This window comes from Macrobrachium nipponense, chromosome 11 (assembly GCF_015104395.2).
Source record: "Macrobrachium nipponense isolate FS-2020 chromosome 11, ASM1510439v2, whole genome shotgun sequence".
NCBI classification, from domain to species: Eukaryota; Metazoa; Arthropoda; class Malacostraca; order Decapoda; family Palaemonidae; genus Macrobrachium; species Macrobrachium nipponense.
This window is the reverse complement of record NC_061087.1, coordinates 46,499,965-46,522,603: the sequence shown is the minus strand read 5'-3', so window position 1 is coordinate 46,522,603 and position 22,639 is coordinate 46,499,965. Positions and strand designations below refer to the sequence as shown.

Here is a 22,639-nt window from a genome sequence, read left to right as displayed (position 1 = left end):
AAAAGATTTTAATATTGATTTTATGGAATGTTCTTAGAAGTTTCTTTCTCTATGTTACTTTCACTATAAAACGTTTTGTGGGCTTTATTATAGCAAATATCTGATATATGTGAAGGATAACATAAATCTGTCCCTATTTTTTTTATATATTCGATTTCTTGAACCAAATATTGGGGACTGGCAAAGCGCAATGGCCGTAAAACATACAAGAAAAAATTGATATTTTAATATTAAGATGGTAGGCTGAATAAAAATGGACATAAGTTAAGTTGTTGGTTGATTTCCTGTTAATACTGAATTTACATTGAAATGGTTCTCTACATATAAAAACATCTAAGAAAGGGAGGCAATTGTCTTTTTCCAATTCTAAAATAAACTTAATTGATGGTACCTGGTTATTGAAAATAGAGAATGACTCATTTAGATCAATACCAGCAGGCAAAACAGCTAAAATGGCGTCAACATATCTATAACACTTTAAATGAATATCGATGATATTAGGTAAATATCGTTTTTCAAAGAATGCCATATTCAAATTTGAGAGGAGTGGTGATAAAGGGTTGCACATTACCATACCAAATATTTGTCAATAAAATTCACCACTGAATATAAACTTACAATCACAAATACACAACCTAGTGATGAAATAATATGACTTACTAAGATACTATAAAATAGAATCTATGAGAACTTTAGAGATTTTGAGTATCTTAGAAACAAACTAACTCTTCATCAATTACCTTTACCTGTATGTCATATTACTTCACTCACTAGGTTGTGCATTTGTGATTGTAAGTTTATATTCAAAGGTGAATTTCATAAAAAAAGTATTTGGTATGGCAATGGGCAACTCTTTATCACCACTCTTCTCAAACTTGTATATGAAATTCTTGGAGGGGAAAATGCCTTGCTATTTACCTAATATCATTTGTATTCCTATTAAGTGGGTTTTTAAAGATTAATTTGACGAAATAATTTTAGCTTGTTTGCAATTGAGCTGGTATGAAATTCTTTGGAAAACGCTATTTACCTAATATCATTTGTATTCCTTTAAAGTGGTAAAGATATTTTGACGATATTTTAGCTGTTTTGCATGCTGGTATTGATCTAAATTATTTACCTTCTAATTGGAATAACCAGGTTCCATCAATTAAGTTTACGTTATAATTGGAAAAAGACAATTACCTCCCTTTCTTTGATGTTTTTATACATAGAGAACCATTTCAGTGTTAATTCAGTATTTATAGGAAACCAACCAATAACTTAACTTAGGTCCATTTTTATTCAAGGCGCCTTCTTAATATCAAAATATATATTTTTTCTTCTATGTTTTTACGAGCATTGTCAGTCCAAAATATTTGCATTAAGAAATCGAATACAAAAATAAGGACAAATTTATGTTATCCTTCATATATATATAGATATTTGCTATAATAAAGCCCACAAAAAGTTTTATAGTGAAAGTAACACAGAGAAAGAAACTTTTGAGAACATTCTTAGCTTGCCTTATTTTAGAAGTTTTTAAACCATAAAAACATCGTTAAAATCTTTCAAGGTCAACCTTGTTTTTTCCTACAACAATACTCTAAAAGAAATGCTAATAAAAATGGCCCCAAGGACAGCAACACCATAATATATAAAACTCCATGTTTGGACAGCCCCTCTTTTTATATTGGTCAATCTAGCAAGGATTTAGAAGTAAGAATCAAACAGCATAATAATGCTGTCAAAGCTGGGCAAATATCCAATGCAATATTCATTTATTTAAGTGAAAAGCCCCAAAGGGTAAATTGGACCAGCAGTTCAGTAATTTCAGAATCAAAAGATGTCTTTTCACAAAATCTTTAGTATCCGCCATTTTACAATTTACTTCCAATTGTAATTTTAACCTTAGCTCTGGCTTGTATTATTTGCCTTGTATAAATAAAATGTTTAAGAATGACCTTAAAGATAAAATCACTGACTTACTTACAGTTGAAGTTACGTTATAGATATTTCCTTTGTATCTGTATGTTTAATATATTTTTTATGAAATTGGTAACTTTGCAAAAAAAAAAAAAGTTTATTGTTCACCAAAATGAGATTTATTGAATTGTACTTTAAAAGAAAAAATGTGTGTGTGTTTGGTCAGTCACCACTCTGTATAGTCTTTTGTCTTGTCCCTGCTTCTGAGCAGTTGGACTTAATGTTTTGTAAACCTCTTAAAATGTACCCTGTTTTGGGTAGGTCTACTAATTTTTAAGGGGTGTTGGATTCCAGGTGCAAATTTTTCGTTATAGTTCCTATCTGTCATTTGAAAACTTACTTTCATATTTATTTCAGTCTGATTAGTTAAGGACGAGATTCGAAAGGCCTTGCAGCGGTACTTCATTGTTTCACTTTCCTTCATAGTTTGTGCCATTAAGAGTCATCACATTCCAAATTTTCGTGATTCAGTTATACACACACATATATATATAATATATATACATATAAATATATATATATATATATATATATATATACATATAATATATATATATATATATATATATATATATTTATATGTATATATATATATATGTGTGTGTGTGTGTATAACTGAATCACGAAAATTTGGAATGTGATGACTCTTAATGGCACAAACTATGAAGGAAAGTGAAACAATGAAGTACCGCTGCAAGGCCTTTCGAATCTCGTCCTTATATATATATATATATATATATATATATATGATATATATATATAGTATATATATATACATATATATATATATATATATATATATATATATATATATATACATACACACACACACACACACACACACACATATATATATATATATATATATATATATATATATATATATATATATATATATTATATATAATTGTAAGATTTTCGCTCAGGGTGAGCTTAAGTTTAATAATGAAGAGGACAGCGAGAAGACTGGAGATCATTTCTTCTTTTTATTTACACCTACGTTTTGGGAATCCTTTCCCATCTTCAGGGCTATAAATAGATTCAATTTTTAAAATATTAAAAAGTATGCTAAAATAAAATATAGTTGTCATTAAGCTAAAAGAAAAAGAAAAACTACAGAGTGACTTTAAGCTAAAAGTAAATTAAAACGCTGAATAACTTAGTAAAATAATAGATCCAAAAGCAAAACAAAAAATAAAAATTGAAAAATTAAACAAAGAGCGTTCTGCCAGACTTACTGTAAAGAGGTTTGGTTGTTAACTGATGGAAAATAGCATAGTCAAAAGGCGATGTTAGAGGAATAAAAAACAAGGGGGAGAGAGAGAGAGACTGTGAGTAATAGGCAGTTAGGCAATATGTAACGGTGTGGAGGTAGTTTGGTTGTTTAAGGTAGGAGACAGTTTCTTGATGTAGATTCTAAAAGAAGGAGCGAAAGACAATCAGCAGTTTGACAGAATATTTTGAAATTATTATACATATCATCAGTTTTACATGAATTTGAATGGTTCCTTATGGCCGAAAATTCTTTTGATTTTAAAATGCAGCCAGTGCGATAACTGACACCTCTACGGGAATCGATGCGGACTTTCAATAAGCGTCGGGTAGATCCGACGTAATTTCCAAAATTAAATTTTGGACAAGTATACTCATACACAACGAAAGAACGCATCAACTCCGGAAGGGTGTCTTTGAATTTAAAAAGTCTGCCTATTGTTAAAGAGTTGTCAGTTCACGTCTAAAGGCTGCATTTTTTACTAATGGCAATGAAAAATAGATTAATTTCTTCGGAACTTGAGAACACAATAAACTGGGCTGATAAATATCGTTTAAAAACTTGTTTACAATTTTGTCAGAGGTCAGAAGGATAACAGTTATTCTTAAAAAATACTTTAAGAAAGGCTATTTCGTTATGAAAACTATTCCAATCTAAACACACGGAATAAGCTCTGAATAAAAGTGTCTTTGCCGAATTCAGCTTGAATGTCACAGAGCAGTTACTAAAAAAGTTAAGACCCAAACCAGTGTACGCCTTTTTTCTAAAAATACCTGCGAGAAATCTCCCATTAAAACGTGAAATATTTATGTCCAAGAAAGGTAGATGATTATTTGATTCCACTTCCATTGTAAACCTAATATTTTGATGAAAAGTGTTAACAAACTCTAAAAACATATCAGCACGGGATTTTTCTTTAAACAATAAGAACGTGTCATCTACGAATCTTCTATTAAAAAAAAAAAAAATAGGCCCGAAATAACTCTGGACATTGTCTAAGAAACAGTTCTTCTATTAGGTGGCACATAAATATATTGGCGAATTGTAGGACCCAGTGGTGACCCCATTGGCATACATCAACCTGTTTTATACAACCTTTTTGTTAAAGACAAAGTGGGTATCAATCACTGCGAGCTCTAGTAGGCTTCTAAAACTATTTAAATCAAAACCATTAAATACAATAGTTTCTGTAGGGGAAAGCTTCTTAAGTATAATTTCTACTGTTTCCTTAAGGGGCACGTTTGTAAACAGTGACTCAACATCGAATTATTTCTTATAATTATTAGGTTATTTTAGCATACTTTTTAATATTGTAAAAATTAATTCTATTATAGCCCTGAAGATGGGAAAGGATTCCCGAAAAGTAGGTGTAAATAAAAAGAAGAAATGATCGGTCTTCTCGCTGTCCTCTTCATTATATATATATAGTATATATATATATATATATATATATATATATATATATATATATATATGTATATATATATATATATATATATATATATATATATATATATATATATATATATATATACGCAAATAGAATTTTACCTCAGGATACGTTTAAAAAGAAAGAAATATTTGTAAATACATTTAGATAAACTCTACGTTCGAATCATAGGAAATTATCTTTTTATATTTGCTCTTCCTTTATTTTTGAAGTTTTTCATATAGCAAAAAAAAAAAAAAAAAAGACAAATTCCTATTTTTACTTAATGAAGTAATATTCGTTGTTTCTTTCAATAAAAGTATGTGGGGTTATTCGCCTTGCTGTTTATCTCAGTGATTTGTTTCATGTTCGAATGTTCTCTCGTAATGGCGTCAACATTTCAGGATGTTTACTCGGTAGAGTAATGATGGGTCAATATTGAAGTTCATTGCCTGACGACAATATTGGTTCCCAGAGTAACATTTTTCAAATCTGAGTATCAGGGTATTCAATTTTCTTTCAATTTCTCTAACGAAAGATCATCATATATTGCTAGTGCCCTACTTGCTCTGGCTTATTTACTGTCTAGGCCGTGGGATTATTACTGTTGTGTGTTAAATTCGCCAAATATGTGAAGACTGGTTAGCTAAAGAAAATCCTTATGCACATTAGCAACTTCGCGTTTGCATGTATTACATTTGCCAATGTGACGTTTCTTTGCTGACCCAAGAGAAAGTACTTCATTTCTCATATTGTTAATTACCCGAATGTCCTTTAAATTATTTTCTGCAGATGGAGGCAAATTACGCAACACTTACATTGTAATCGTAATACTCAAGAATTTATCATATACATATCTTCGTTTTTTGATATTTTCATAGTATTTTCATGTCATCGGGAAAAGAATGTATGTGGAAGCAGAAATCATTATTATGATGTCATTTTACAGAACTAATGTGAGAGCAAGATTCTCCATATTTGCCTTCTCAGAAAAAATTTACTTTTTAAATAATTCATTTATTATTTCCACTTCTCTAATGTAAACAGATGATAGGCAGCATGTAATAAAACATTTCATTCCTCGTCCCTAGTAAAGTTTTATATATATGTAAATAAAATTCTATGAAGAAAAAAAATAGATTTTTGTATTTTAGGCAGGAACCGAACTTTTTGTATTATGATAATAAATAAAACGACCTTTCCTAGCTAGGACCCATATTTCTTGGGGTCCATTATCTTTATGATATTATAGTTCTTTGTTTATTTTTTATGGTCATCCCAAACGGGGTTGTACTAAACACACCGCAAAGGTGGCTACATACCCGGTTAAAAACAGGGGAGGTCACTATCTAAGAGAGATCTAACAAAAGAAGATAAACAAATAAACGATGGAAAACTAGAACATAAGTAAGTTTTAACTGGAAATAAATAGTAAAATTCTCCCTAATTCCTAATGAAGAACGATGTCCACTGATCTATTCAGGTTCTCGGCAGTTCAAGTCTCAGCCATTCATTCCCTCCTCTGTGTTCCGTTTTGAACGGACTCTGACTTTTCCCACCGACTTCCGAATATTGAGCGGCTGGTGCAAAACAATGTTAGCAAAATGTGCGCTAAGCCAAAGCATCCGCTCCGTGTAGGGTGTTCTATCATCTCCCTTCGTTAGATTCAGCCAGCCTTATGCTGGCACGGGCTCTTGCTCCACAGGAGCCGGTAAAGTTTCTCTTGCCACAGACTGCACTCGTGCACGCTGGCCATAAAGCAGCGTTTCTTAATTAAACTCTCTTGTGCAGCAGACCCCTTTTATTAAAATGACTCATGTAGCGGACCCGTTATTATGATAATTTCCCTCTTGGTTTTAAAACTGTTTTCAGGATATAATATATAGTACTAAAATTGCTACTGAATTATTATTAATGGCTTATCTTCAACATAAATATTTACATTTTATTTAAAATAACTTTAACAACATTATTAATTTTCCAATTTTGCACACAAATTTAAGCGAACTTAACAGCAACGCTCCCTCCTCACATTATCCTGAGGACCACCCCTTGGAACATTCCATGGACCCCTGGGGGTCCGCGGACCACACTTGAAGAAACACTGCCGTAAAGTGTTCGGTTTCATTTATTTCTTTACGAAATTATTGGCGCGCACAGGCGCGCTGGAACCTGGGGCTGCTGTCTCCCCTACCCTTCTGATCCCCTACCTATACCCTGCCCCACTGGGCGGAAAATAAGTTTGTAGTAGGAGGACGGATGTCTCCCCTTCCCTCCCGTTCCCTTACCTACCCCGCCCCCACCCGGGCCAGACAAACCGCTTCACATGGGGTGGGTGGCTGTGTCATATCCCCTCTACTGTCATCCAGGGGAGGACAAACAAGATCAGATCTTCTCGGATTTTATTATTATAGATTTATTCTTATTGATTACAATTACACTGTATTTTTTGAGTAATATCATTATTATTATGGTTTTGATAAACTTCTATATCACTATGATGTTTATTGTTCTTGTTTATATAATCGATATTATTATCATTATTCTAATTATTATCATTATTCGACAATGTTGAAAAGTATTGTTTTTAATTGTATAATTACCATTAGATTTATGTTGGAAAGTAATGATTTTGGGATTACAGATATTTCCCATGGATATTTATTATACTGAACCATCTTGTAGCATCGCCAGCAAATTTGAAGGCCAAGATTCAAGCAATAGGTATTTTTCTCCAGATCTCAAAAACCATGAGTAGTTAAAGTTTCTGTCTTGAGAATTTGACACTTTGGTCGAATTGAAGATAGTGCTTTCTGAATTAGAAATTGACTCATTTTCAAGGTCGTAGGTCATTATAAACGTTTACATTTTTTACACAAATTTGATGAGAGTTTTGCATGTATTTTTTCCTTCGCCGGACTTTCAAGGTCACAGATCACTTTAAAGTACTAAATTCTTCCTAAACATTTTATTTCTCTCTGATTTGGACGAAAGTAGGCGAGGGAGCACTTTCCGGGTTTGTTGCTTATTATTTCAAGACTATTTTTAAAGCTGGCCTTTGTACGAGGTCCTGGACGATGATCTCAAGGCAAAAATTTTATTTTTCTCTAATTACACGCAAGTGTTCATTTTTAAGATCAGAGGTATCTGGATTTCAAAATCTTTCTCAGAGCACTTAATAATCATAATCAATATTTGGCAAGAAGGTACATCATGATCACTTCTACAGCTAAACCACATCATTTCCAGTTACAAGACACTTCACAGATCCGTGGCATCTTCTCTCATGCGGATGATTACCCAAAGTGTCAATTCCAATCTCCAACGTTTTTGGAGCAGCAGCATAACTGGAAGAGGTGCTGTTTGCGCCATTCAGTGACATCTGTATCTTTGCCAGGCTGATATTAGCATCTACATACGTATAATCGATCTGAAACGACTCGTAATGAAAAAAAAAAATTAAGTCGTGTAGAGAGAAGTGCATCCGATGAGAAAGGTCGAATTTGCCTGGTTTCACCTACATACATACACATAAATACATACATATACGTATAAGTAAATGATTTTATAGCAAGCTATATGATCTCTGACTCACGCATACAAACTAATATATATATATATATATATATATATATAGTATATATATATATACGATATATATATATATATATATATATATATATATATATATATATATATACATGTCCTCACAATAACAAAAATATGAATGTGATTTGCCTCTCAGCTGAAAACACAGAAGAAGGTTGAAATGAAACGAAAGGGTCCTTAAGTACCTTCGTGCCCAGAAAGCTATATATGTGTGTGTGCGCGTGTGCATAAACATCCACATATGAGCTGCTTCATACACTTATGCTGACAACTCTTCCTCAGCATATTGAACTCCCGTGCAACCAGCCTTTCCCTTCTTGCGCTTCCTGGATATTTAGGCTCTGTCACCCAATCACCCACCTATTTCTAGCCCGTCTTCCTAACACCTCTGAGCTGTGCACTGCCCTTTCTTCTTCCAATCGCTTAGCATGACCGAACGAACCATCTCTATATAGTACTCTGATCCTTCCTCTCCCTAGAGGAGCGATCTTCCTATTCTCACTCTTTCCAATTCTTCTGCATGACATAAAGTTCGCAAACTGTTCACCTCGACAGCTTCAACCATTTTTTTCTTTCATTTGCATTCAACATCCGCACTTCACTTTGATAAATGAAAAGTGGCTTAACATTTCCTCCAGACATTTCCATCTTAGCTTCCATAGCCAGTGCACGCCTCTTCTCAGTCTTTTGTTCGTATCTTTTTACCTTTTTTGCTTCGCTTGTTCTGTGGCTTTTCTCCTCTCTCATCCCACTATTAACTGTTTTATCTACCACCAATACTTCTACATATTAACTGATCTCATTGTTAAACTATCAGATGAACATTCATTACTCCGTCTTCCTCACTCATGAGCTTATTCTAACCCACATTTCCTCTCAATTTCCGCTTTCCTCCTCCTACGGGGAATTTCAAACCCTTTTACTGCTTTTTGCAGTTACTCTTCACTATCCCTAATCACCCGAGTATCATCTGCAGACATGACCCATTCTACACAGCATTCACCGGTCATTTTCTTATCCTACAACTCTGCTTCCATATTTACTGTCCTTTTTTGATTTCTCGCATCACTTCATCCATACTATACTGAGCAGTCATGAGGGCAAAACAAACCTTAGCTTTAATATCAGTCGAGTTATTTTTCTTTTCATATTTTGATTTAGACGAAGAGGGGTGTTTGCGCATCAAGTGTTTGTAACAAAACAGTAACGTGAGACGTTTGAAAACAAAAAGAGGTGTATAATGGTAAGCATAGACTTAGAAAAACCCAATAGAATTCATAGAAAGGTAACGTGACAAGTATAAAAAAGAAGTTATTGATTAAAAGTTGAGACGGAATTAAAGTATAAGTCAAAATGTGGGAAGAAAAGTGATTCGACTGATGTTAACACGGGTCTAAGTTAAAGGTTTGTTTTGTCCTCATGACTGTTCGGCGTAGTAATGGATGAAGTAATGTATTATGTAGGTTGCTTGTAAGTACCCTACAGTAAAGGAGAAAGGTTTTGCTTTTCGTTGTTTCAATTTCATTGCGGTCACATTCTCTGTTCGTATTTTATATAACGTTGCTACTCCAGTAATAGAAACTCTCTCTCTCTATGTATATATATATATATATATATATATATATATATATATATATATATATATTTAGTATGTACAGAGACATACGCACACGAGCGTGCACACATACACACATATGAATCTGTATAATGTATATCTATTTCATATTTCTGCTATAAATCCTTGGTTTTACTGAAGAAAATCATAGTTCCCAGCCAATTATCCTGTAGCATCTGGAACATGGACTGATAAATAAGCAAGGGAGCGGTTCCAAGTCTGCCTGTTGCGCGCACAAAAGTTTCTAGACATTTCATGACACTTACTAACAAGAGTCTATTGGACTTTCGTGCTCATAACACTGCGCTTATTCCTTTTTTTTTTTTTTTACCACAAAACATATAACAGGAATGCAGGTAGTTTGAAGGCCATCGTTATACAAACCACTGTAATGATTTCTTGCACAAATCAACCATGACCCTTCCGTAGAATGCTACTTTCGTATATGTCTCAAGTGAAACGCCTCTTGTAAATATTGCAGTAAAAAAAAAGGTGATTTTAGTAGCCAACCAAGTACTAGTTACGAATTTGTTAGCAAAGATTGAATTGAAATTTGACAGAAGTTTTGTTCCGTTCACAGTGATTAATGCTTGAGCCTATTTATCAATCAAATCATTTTAGGTGACAATGGCCATTGGGTTATGCATTGACAGAGAGGTTTTGGTAAAATTCTTATGATTTCTTGATGACTTCTTTATTTTAGAGAGTCTAATTATAACTTACTGTCAAGTCTTCAACAATAATGCATTATCTGCAATTATTTGAAGTTTTCATTCTTTTTGTTCAGTATGGAGGTCAACTATGATGAGAAATGTGTCTTAGCATTGGGCATTGTAATTATTTTACATATAGCAAAAAGTTGGGTTTTAATTGATTTTTGAAAGTCATTTAATTCGCTGAGGCCGTAAATATGAATTATTTAAACTTATTACATATTGTAAGACTCGAAAAACCTTTAAAGCGGCACTCAATTGAATATCAGTTTACTTAATGATCACAGTATTCGTCAAAGTGAAGTCCTTTGCTTCCTGACGAAAGCATTTTTCATATGCACTTTAAAACTAAAGAAATGATGTCATTATGGATATATAACTATATAATTGCCATTTCTTGTAAACAGAAGTGAATTGCCTTTTATTCTTATGCTAGAATGTCAGAAAATAAGATGAATATTTTTGAATTAATTGGCGGTTATTTTGAATTAAAGTCATGTATCCGAACGAACACAGGAACACTCGAGATCTGCCTGCAGGTGAATAAAAGAGCCAAATCAAACGGATATCACATCATTTATTGAGCACAGAGCCATTATCATGGTGGAAGCCCAAGTCAGAGTTGAACCACATCGCACCACAGGAGTGTCGGTAGTGATGCTCCACCCGGCTATCACTTTCGGGGAAGCTCATAACATCTGGTGGCAAAGATTTCATCCAAATAATCACTACTGACAAAAGATGCACACTGGTATCAGTCATCACAACAATGAAGGATAAGAAAGGGAACTAAGAGAGAGGCTGGACCAAGTCATCACATCGAGTGGAAAGTTCTGAAAGGAAGAAAATGACAGTATTTGTCCCGTAGGCCTAGAAGAGCAAGATAGCGATAAGCCTGCGAGCTGAGGTGGACGAGGTCTGAGACTGATAGCATCTGAATCGTTGTCTAGGAAGTTCGAAGGGGTGGTGGTGGAGGAGGAGGAGGAGGAGGAGGAGGAGGAGGAGGACGGGGAAGAGAGGGAGGGTATGATGAGAAGGAAGAGCAGCATGAAGAAAAAGATGATAACACGCGACAAAAAGTGTACATTGTGGTCTTCCCCCTTCCTTTGCAAATGAGACAAAAGACAAATGAATTTTTGTTCTATTCATTTACCTGTGAGTTAAGAAAGTTCATATAGGTGGCATTTTGAATTAGATTGAAATAATAATGTGAGGGAATTATCCTACAAATAGTTAGGATTATTAGTTATCAAATAAAGGATAGAAAATGGCACAGCAGTGACATAGGTCTGCATTTACAAATATTACAGATATATCATAATTTTGACGGACAAATGTAAATATTCATATAAATTCTAAGTGGAAAACATAAATAAAACAAAATTTGATGACGTCCATGCTAGAAAATCCCTTGAATAAGCCATGCAGATTATCTTTTCTAATATTCATTTGAGTAACATTAATCCCAAAAATACTGACTTGGAAGCCTTGCAGAACTTCAAAAAAAGGGAAGACATCTTTTATTATTGAATCTATCACAACATAAAGTGGTGTGCACGGTGACGGAATATATTTGAAGGGTCTTTGCAGAAAGCCTGGCTCTCAGTTGGTTCATACACGACCGAATCTGAGAAATCGGTCTCTTTTTCCATCTTTGATTAGGCAGGAAAATTTGGCGGGAATTGATGGGCATGAAAAAGTGAAAAACAATCTTGAAACATGCAGGAACATGGATGATATACACACATATCACTACAGGGCAACAACTACCTGGTGTGAGAGTTACCTGGAGTTAGCTGCGTTAGTGAAGAATACTTCTACTCTAGTCTGTTAGTGTCTGCAGGGGTCCAACCCACACCTAGAAAAAGAAGCAGCTTCTTAGTCCCATTAGAAGATTCCTCTAATGACAATACAGTGGTTTAGGATCGTCTCTCTGAACAATTATTTACAAGAGATATTGGTTTAGCCACACCCAAGGGCGCTCTAGAAAAACAAACAGAAATCCTATTTATATGTGCAATAAATTACAAACACTTCTTTCGTTGTTAACGATCACGTAAGACCACGGCGTTAGTTATGTTCTTCCTCGGTCGGTTGATGTACAGATAAAATTATATACAATTAATACAAGAAAAATATTAATGTAATATATATATATATATATATATATATATATATATATATATATATGTATATATATTTATATGTATATATATATGTGTGTGTGTGTGTGTGTGTGTGTAAATCGTGTTTACCTAAATACATTAATATAAGTCTATAAATATGTCCATTTATATATATATGTATATAAATATATATATATATATATATATATATATATATATATATATATATATATATATAATATAATGTACTTATGCCAAATACTCTTGTATATGCATATGGCACACTTTTTTATGTATTTCATAATAGAAAATGTCCCAGTCTTTCTCAGCATCGCATTGAGAAGCGTGAATAAAAATAATGAATATTTCCTTTGGAATTCAACGGTCTTCCGTTCTTTTTATCAGAATCTGTGGTTCCCGGACCTCCATATTTGTAACTTTGTGATAACAGCGTTTCTAAAGCCACGATAATGAAAGCTTTTGAGTTTACCCGAAAGTGTCATAGGTGGACCATCCCTCTGCACTAAAAGGCGAGCTCTGTAACACAATCATTGTAAATGCTGACCTATGTTTTCACTGTGAATTTTCTGAGCCAAACTTTCTTGAACAATGTGTCAAAAACCCCTGCTCTTTTACCATTTTAGATAAACGTTTCTTCATTCAAAATAAGGTTTAAGAGAGAGATACCGAGGCCAGCAATATATACATACAATACATACATATATATATATATATATAATATATATATATATATATATATATATATATATATATATACAAAAACATTCAGGAGTCCCAGGAAGACAGCAGTCTAAGAAGCATGCTTTATTTATATGTGAAACGTTTCATGTTGCTTCAACACATCATCAGTCTGCAATAATTAAAATTTACTTGATAAATTACAAGTTAAAAGTACAAATTATTACCAATAAAAAAATCAGCTAAAATCAGCTAAAAATAATGTAAAACTGATTTTAGCTGATTTTTTTATTGGTAATAATTTGCACTTTTAACTTGTAATTTATCAAGTAAATTTTAATTATTGCAGACTGATGATGTGTTGAAGCAACATGAAACGTTTCACATATAAATAAAGCATGCTTCTTAGACTGCTGTCTTCCTGGGACTCCTGAATGTTTTATCTACGATTTCCTGATATATTCTATATATATATATATATATATATATATATATACATACACATATATATATATTATAATTATATATATAATATATATTACAACATACATACATATTTATATATATATATATAATATATATATATATATACATATATATTCAATCAACTTCCTCTCAAGGTGATAATCTTTTATTTTCACTCCTGCATGTTAATAGGTTTTGTACCACTAATGGTGAAATCAAAGACTTTGGTTGCCTTTGGTAATTTGCAATGCAGCCTTTGTGAAGACTTGGCATTACGTTCAGTGTAAGCTTTTTACCATCCTTAAAACCGGTGATTTTAGTCTTGCCATGAAACCTCCTGATATTAAACACCCGAGATCTATTCTAAAACGACAATAGTCTCCTTGGTTTTTGTTCAAAAGAATTCTGTATCAGGTAGATAACTATCTTTCTAATAGAGCTGGTGCCAGCACACATTCCTGCTTCAGGCCACATTTTCCAGCAATACATGAGACCCGTATGCGATGGGATATTGTAGCCTTTATGCAATTGTGAAGTGATTTTACAATAAGTAAAAGACTGGATTGCAACTATATTTTTCCTATTGTAAAAAAAAAATCCTCATTTTCTAACTTGCAGGAACTTTCACAAAAGTCTTAATGTCAAGTACAGTAGGACAGACTTCTCAACAATTTTCTTGCATGTTTTAAAGATTAATTAAGGTTTATAATAGCATGTGTAGTAAAAAAACCACAATGACAAGATATATGCATTTTTATGGTGATTTTAATATTAGCACGACAAACCTGGCAAAAAATTTGCCAGCTATGTTCAACAAGGAGATGCCTTTAATTAGTCCAAGTCCTATCTGTAAGTTAAGTATATCTTAGTTTAACCAGACCGCTGAGCTGGTTAACAGCTCTCCTAGGGCTGACCAGAATGATTAGATATTTTTACGTGGCTAGGAGCCAATTGGTTACCTAGCAAAGGGACTTACAGCTTATTGTGGGATCCGAATCACATTATATCGAGAAATGAACTTCTAATCACCAGGAATAAATTCCTCTGATTCCACGTTGGCAGAGCAGGGAATCAAATTCACGAATACCGAATCGGTAGGCTGGCACGTAAACCAGTCATCCAACAAGGAACTAGTCCTATTTGTAACTTTCATTCTTGTGGAACTGCACAAAAATCTTGAAGTATCGCTTCTTAGTGATCTTTCATCTGAAATCTTCAAACTCTCAGCTGCAGGAAAGCCATTAATTGCAAAGGAGCTGTTCGATTGTTGTTTGCTTCGTTGCCACTTTAAGTTGAGAATCTGCAGCTGATATATTATAAAAATAATGTTTAGTACCGAGTTCAAGGAGCTATTTTTTTTTTTTATCATGTAAACAGGTTCTGTTTAGTAACATCGATTAGGCAGAAGCTTTATCCTCGGACCAACTGTGATTTTTATCCCTTGTTATATTCAAGAGATCATTCTACAATTCCCTTGGAGGCCTTGGAAGGTTGAAAAGGAAAACACAAAGTACAATTAGTCTCTCGATTTGCCATCTCCTTTGGTTGAATGGGGATCTTCTCTCCTCTTCATGGAACAAATGAAGATTAGTGCGCAATGATGAAAGCAACTTGTGCAGCAGGAATAAATGAATCCTTTAATGCAGTCCGTGCTTGCTTGTTTTGCGTTTGCATCTGAGAGTACTCTCTCTTTAATACTGTTTAGAAAGTCGTGCATTTACTTGGCTCTTCACAATAAAGATATCGATACGCATACAGAACACGTTTCCTCTCTGAATCTTCGCTGATGTAAATTTTACTTTTCAGTATGATCAGTGCAACATTCAGCAAAATAAACGTATTGGAATTCTGCTGCTTGGGTCAAACTAAGATCATTTTGATGCTAGCAATTAGATCTTCGATGTCACTCTATCTTTCAACTCGTGTTATCTAAGGCTGTGTCGGTCACACAGAGAAGAGCATTGTGGACATCCCTAGCATGCACTAGCCCTTTTATTTGATTTCTTAGTTACCTTCTCTTCCAAAACACGGTGACCAACACTTCTGATCAGTGCCAAACTGAGCACTCAAGTCTGTTATGGCCAGCAGATATTTTGTCAAGGGAAATATATTTATCAAGTTTTTTAAAGAGATTACAGATTTTTGCATCTTACTTAATATTTGGAATAATCTGTATCTTACTTAATTTTTGGAATTCAGAGTGAAAGCCTTTATATTGAAAAGATTCGTAAAACCTTTACTGATTCTAAATGATAATTTTTGGTCGGTGCATGACTGACGAGACACAAGATGGAATGAGGGAGGTCCTCCTGGCTGTGGAGCAAACCCATCTCTCTTTTTAATGCCTAATCTACTATTCCAAAATATAGTGTCATTTTCATATACTTTCAGCTTAAGGTAACTGGTTCTCAGAAATCGCTAGTGTCAACATCCATTACATTATTCAGTTGAAGTTTTTTCTGCAAATCAAGGTTCTTATTTCTTTGCAGACAAACCTATAAAGGTTTGGTATGTGTTGGGTAGTACAGGGCTTTATAACGTAGCCTCTCTGGGACCTTTACGCGTGGCAATCATGCTATTCCTAAATACAAGACAGGTTAGAAAAATTTGGAATCCTTTCTTGTCTTCCTCAGGGGGTCCATAGCTGCTCTTCTTTCCTATGGGAGTTAGTTTAAAGAGTCTTGGCAAATCCTTTGGTTTACGGGCTGCCCTAGAATAAGAGCCCTTGGCAGTACGAGGCGGGCTTAATCTATAGCTCCTTTGGTTTTCGACTAAATAGGCTTCCTTAACGGAATGGAGTTGAAACATTTGTCATCATCCTATATCGAATGGAACCACGCGTTTCAGTCCTCAAGGAGAGGATCCATTCTAGCAGCCATTTAGTTCTGGAAGGATAAGCTTGCTATTATTAGCAGTACATTCAATTCTAACGCTGTAATTCCCCTACGCTCGCTTTATCGAGCTCTTCATTGATCTCCTCTTTTGTATTTATAGCAGTTATTATTATTATTATTATATAAAAAAAAAAAGTTTAACCTGACAACTGAGCTGACAATCCGCTCTCATAGGGCTGGCCAAAACATCTGTAGCAATAACTTATAAAATTCCAAATGGCACTCTATTCTATAATTCTTCAGCCACACACACACACACACACACACACACACACACACACATATATATATAATATATATAGATATATATATATATATATAATATCATTCGAGCTACAAATGTCCTTTAATATCTAAATTCGCTCTACTATATATATAATATATATATAGATATATAATATATATAAGATAATATATATATATATATATATATATATATAGCGAAATACCAATGAAAATGATATGCAGAATCCAAGCGCTTTTGTCTTTACTAAGACATTGTCAAGGGACGAATGAAATACAGTTGGAAAGGAAGTTATCAGGTAAACAGAAAGATCAAGAATACAAAATGATTAATTGTCAAAAGGGTAAAAATCAAAGAGATTATCGGATATCACACGGTCACAAACTTAAACAGAGATTTAACCTTAACAGAAAGTACAACGTATCCATATAGTCCAAAACATGTAAAAACTGAATATATTAATTTTATTGCTTATATTTATCTACAACTTTTTTCATTATGAAGGCCTCCAGTTTAAATAAACAAAGGCTTAAATTTAGAACGTTTTCATTATTTGCCTTGATGAAACAAGATCCAATGATATTCCTTTTAACTGTCATTACATGGGATTAAGGCTCTTGCTTGATTCCAGTTAATAGGATGATGTAAATCTATCATATGTACGAATAATGCATTCGATCTCTGTCCATTTCTCACTGAATATTGGTGCTGTTTGAGTCGTTGTGTAAGATTTACCAGCTTGTCCGTAATATAATTTATCACACGTTTTGCAAGGAATTTCATCTATGCAGTCGGGAAGATCTTTAGGAGAATTTTTTATTACCAAACTCTTGACGTTAATATTACTGAAAACAATATTTATGTTTAAAAGCTTTAAAATTCTAGGAATTTCTAAATATCTCTCATCATAGGGTAATTTTAGAATGTTATGCTTACCAAATTCAAGTTTGTCATTAGTTAAATAAAATTTTTCTCTAGCTCTTTTCCATGCCACATCTACAAAAGTCCTTGGATATTTAAGTTTCAAGGCAGTATCATAAATAGCTTTAATCTCAGCGTCAATAAACTGCGGGCTACAGACACGTAAAGCCCTTAGGAACATCCCAGAAAAAACAGAGAATTTAACATTTTGATGGTGACTGGAGTAGTAATGAACAAAAGAGGCAATGTTAGTTGATTTTCGAAAGACTGAAAAGGTGAAATTTCTATCATTTCCATGGACAATTACATCAAGGAAATTCAAATTACAATTTCTTTCTTCGTCTACAGTAAATTTTATAGAACAGACTAAATCATTGAGGTTAATAAGGAATTCATGGAGATTTTCGTGAACTGGTCAAATACAGAACATATAATCCACATATCTAAACCATATAACTTTTTGGGGCAAAATTCTTGGTAAGAGTTTTGTCTAAAAAAAAACATTCCATGTAAATATTGCTAAGGACAGGGGATAAGGGATTGCCCATAGCCATGCCAAACTTTTGTACATAAAATTCCCCATTAAAACAAAATTTACTAACTTTGATACATAACCTTATGAGACTAATGAGGTTTGCTACAGTTAAGGGAATATCATGACGTTCTAATTCATCCCCCTAAAATTCAAGTAAATCATCTACAGACAACATCAAAACTAACCATTTTCAAATCCAAATTTAAACTATTAAATTTGTTTATAAAATCAACATTCGTGTCAGAAATGTTTCCTACCAAAGGTCTTAGAATTTTTACAAGCCATTTAGATAAATTATACGTAACTGAGCCCACTGAACTAATGATTGGTCTGATAGGGTTATTGATTTTGTGTGTCTTGACTAAACCATACATATAAGGTAGGGAGGCGCATTGCGGTGTAAAATGTTTAATTAAATTGGAATACACTGTCTATGTAGGATCAGACCTCAATTTCGTGTCAGTATCAGTATAATTTAACAATGCCATTACTTTATTTACATAGTCACTTTTATTCATTATTACTACCGCATTAGACTTATCTGCCTTTGTTACTTGCACTGTTTCGTCTTTTTTAATTTTCTTGTAAGCCTGGAGAAATCTTTCGGGTACACAGCACCATACGCAATACCTTTACAATATTGATATCCTCAAGGCATAGATTATGATTAGATTTTTCCACATAACAAAATTATCTTGAAATGTCGACATGATCCAGGTTACCGTTAGAAACGCTAAAGCTTAATCCATAATCCAAAGCCGCTGTCGTAGCACTATCCACTGGTTTGTCTGATAAACTAATCATGAAGTCCACGTTGGCATGCTTAAGCCAGTCGCTTTCAGCAATAAGGTTCTTCAGCTTGAATTGAAGCTTCCTTTCAAGACGGTTGCAGCACTTCCTCAATTTCCCGTAGCAATTAGGGTACGAAACGCATCATCCACTTCCACTTTTGTGATGTCGATGTGTTTCTGAAGTATGATGCGTTGAAACTTGTCGAAAGGTCGCTCTGCTAGACGAAGAATTCTCATTGGTAAAATAGACTTGGGCATCACTTGCTCGTTCATACACTTCCGTAGAAAGTTAAGTCGAAGTTTCAGTTTGTGAGCTATGATAAGAGCATTACAGAAAGACGTCACGAATAGAACAAGGCTCGGAAAATTCACGGAAGTTGCTCGTGGTTTCCACTACATTTAAAAAAATTCCATGTAATGACAGTTAAAAGGAATATAATTGAATCTTGTTTCATCAAGTCAAATAATGGACATGTTCTAAATTTTAGTCTTAGTTTATTTAAACTGGATGCCTTTATGATGAAAAAAAAAAGTTTTAGCTAATTATAAGCAACATAATTAATATATTCAGATTTTACATGTTTTGGACTATATGGATACGTTGTAGTTTCTGTTAAGGATAAATCTATGTTTAAGTTTGTGACCGTGTGATATCCGATAATCCTGGATTATCTCTGATTTTTACCCTTTTGACAAATAACCATCTAGTATTCTTGATCTTTTTGTTTACCTGATAGCTTTCTTTCCAACTGTATTTCATTCGTTCCTTGACAATATCTTAGTGAAGGAGAAAGTGCTTGGATTTCTGCCTATCATTTTCCTGTGGTATTCGCTTATTTAATGAAGTCACGTGCATCTACTGTGATTTTTTAAGTATCATATATATATATATATATATATATATATATATATATATATATATATATATATATATATATATATAAACAATGTTTAATATATTTGCATTTACTCACTGCCATGCATACGAGAGAGAGAGAGAGAGAGAGAGAGAGAGAGAGAGAGAGAGAGAGAGTGTGTATTTTTCATTTCAGTTTTTATAGTTTTTACCGGGGATATTTCAAGTATACTTTGAGCTTGGAATAACATACACAGAAATGAACGCATAATATGCACGCAAGGAAACTGAGCACAGTATATTTGTGGTAACCCTGTATGCTAGAGGAAGTGGGCAGTCCGCTAAATTGCACTTTTGCGAGCATGACTTAACTAACTTAGGATGGGACAATCTATTCGTTTTCTGTGACCTTGAGGAGAGCTTCTCTTGATTACGTCATATCTGCCTCAAAGAAAACGGGAAATATTACTGTAAAATATCTGAACAACACAGTCAAGCTTGCCAGGCCCCTCACGGTCGAGGGGCAATCACATTTTGGTGACATTAGGATCCTTTGTCGTAGCATTTTTAATGAAACTGTATTAGGCAACATTATCGTCTGCCATTTTACCCTTCATTAAGAAGTGCAGACACTGAGGTTTACGATTCAAGAGATTTTGAACAAAACAGAAATCAGACAAACCGTTTACGCTTGAATGCTTGGCAACTACTTTCTCACTAGCGCTGCACAATATGTGGCTGATGAACCAGCAACGTCCACAGACCTTTGTTGCTGGCTTCTTCCATCCGCCCTTTACTTCACTGCTGGCAACTGACTGACTGCGCTACTTACTTTGGCATGAAAGATTCTCTCTCTTCCTCATAAATTTTCTATTTAAAAACAGAAAACCACGTGAAGAAAGTAGCACGTTTTTGACTTGTGACATACCCAAGGATCGATTAGATTGTGCATACCCAAACTTTCAGGTCGTACTTGGTAATATATATATATATGTATGTACGTGTGTGTGTGGAGGAAATGACACAGGACAGAGGTAGATGGAAGAGACTTATTAAAAACGGCGACCTCGAATAAGGATAAAGCTGGGAAGATTTTATATATATATATATATATATATATATATATATATATATATATATTATATGTATATATATATATATATATATATATATATATCTATATATGTATGTATGTATGTATGTATAACTGAATCACGAAAGTTAGGAACGTGATAACCATAAAATAAAGATATATGCCACGAAGGAAAAATAAACGAAGGAGGTCTGCAAGATCTTTCGACGTTAAAAGTCCTTTACTGAGCAGAGACTGACATACATACGAGAAAAGACAATACAAGAAGATTCGTATAACTGACAGATAGGGATTATAAAGAGATTAGTACCTAGAATCCGACACACCTGGAAGATAAGAAACCTTCCCAAACAATGGGTGCAATTAAAGGTTTAAGACAATCATCTCAGATACAATTTCAAGACAATTAAAGGATTATAGGTGACAGCTATTCAGAACTTGGTAAACAAAACCATATTCAAAATACATGACAGACATACATTACAACAAAATTAATAACTCTAAGGCAACTGATTTTTATTTAAGTCAGTAATTATATCTTTGAGGTCATTCTTAAACATGTTACAGATACAAGGTTCTAAGTGAAAAAGGCCACGACTAACATTGAAATTACAATGAAAAGTAAGTTGTATCAAAGCAGATTCTAAAAGATTTCGTATGAAATATAACAATGAACACCTTGACGCAGTATTCACAAGTGATAATTTTTTTTCGAGCAAAAGAACCTCGGAATTTTCATTTTCACCATCCTGCACATAATTTGAAACGTGGAAAAAATGTTAAGACGACATTTTTGGTTTGTTATATTTTTTCTTATGCATACAATTTTGTCCCAGTCACAAATCTATGGGTAAATGAAGTTACTTTGTGTCCAAACCAAATAGTTGGATCTTGTGCTACTTATGGGATCAAATTTTTCAGGCACTTATGTTGGAATATGATGCTTAAGTGATCATATGAGCCGAGCAGAAATCAATATAATGATAATACAAATTCATACTAGTCCCAAAATAACCATCGTCAAAAACACTCAATATAATTAACCTTTGTCTCAATAGAATACCCACGACCTAACAAACAAGTTCAAGAAAGCTGTCAAGACAGAACATACTGTCAACTTGGACGAAGCCCGACAGAGGATCAAGGTCGAGTCACCAAGACAGTTACATGCTGCCGTACAGGAACAAATCCACCAATCAGAAGTACCCGGTCAAGTCGTCGAAGTAGCCACTTGCTGCTGAACAGAAACAAATCCGTAAACCAGGATGGGGTCATCCTCCACTCTCGGGTAAGCATACCCGAAGCTGCTTCAAAAATGGCTTCAAAGCTGGCTTGTTACTGACTGACGATGTTCGTCCGACAAACGCCAACTCACCAAATACATAAAACCAGCTCCACTGGGTAAGGAGCA

At 33.8% G+C, this 22,639-nt stretch overlaps 1 protein-coding gene and 1 long non-coding RNA gene across 17 annotated transcripts in view; both read right to left on the bottom strand.

Moving 5' to 3' along the window:
* The window catches only part of LOC135205702 (uncharacterized), a 1,031,110-nt gene that overhangs the window by 675,818 nt on the left and 332,653 nt on the right, over positions 1-22,639 (bottom strand). The gene's annotated exons all lie outside the window — the stretch shown is intronic.
* Positions 11,162-22,639, bottom strand: part of LOC135205738 (uncharacterized) — a 16,502-nt gene continuing 5,024 nt past the window's right edge. The window contains exons 2-3 of the long non-coding RNA XR_010312586.1: positions 12,391-12,462; positions 11,162-11,302 (exon numbers count right to left, since the gene is read on the bottom strand). This is a non-coding gene — a long non-coding RNA (uncharacterized LOC135205738). The remainder of the gene's footprint in view (positions 11,303-12,390; positions 12,463-22,639) is intronic.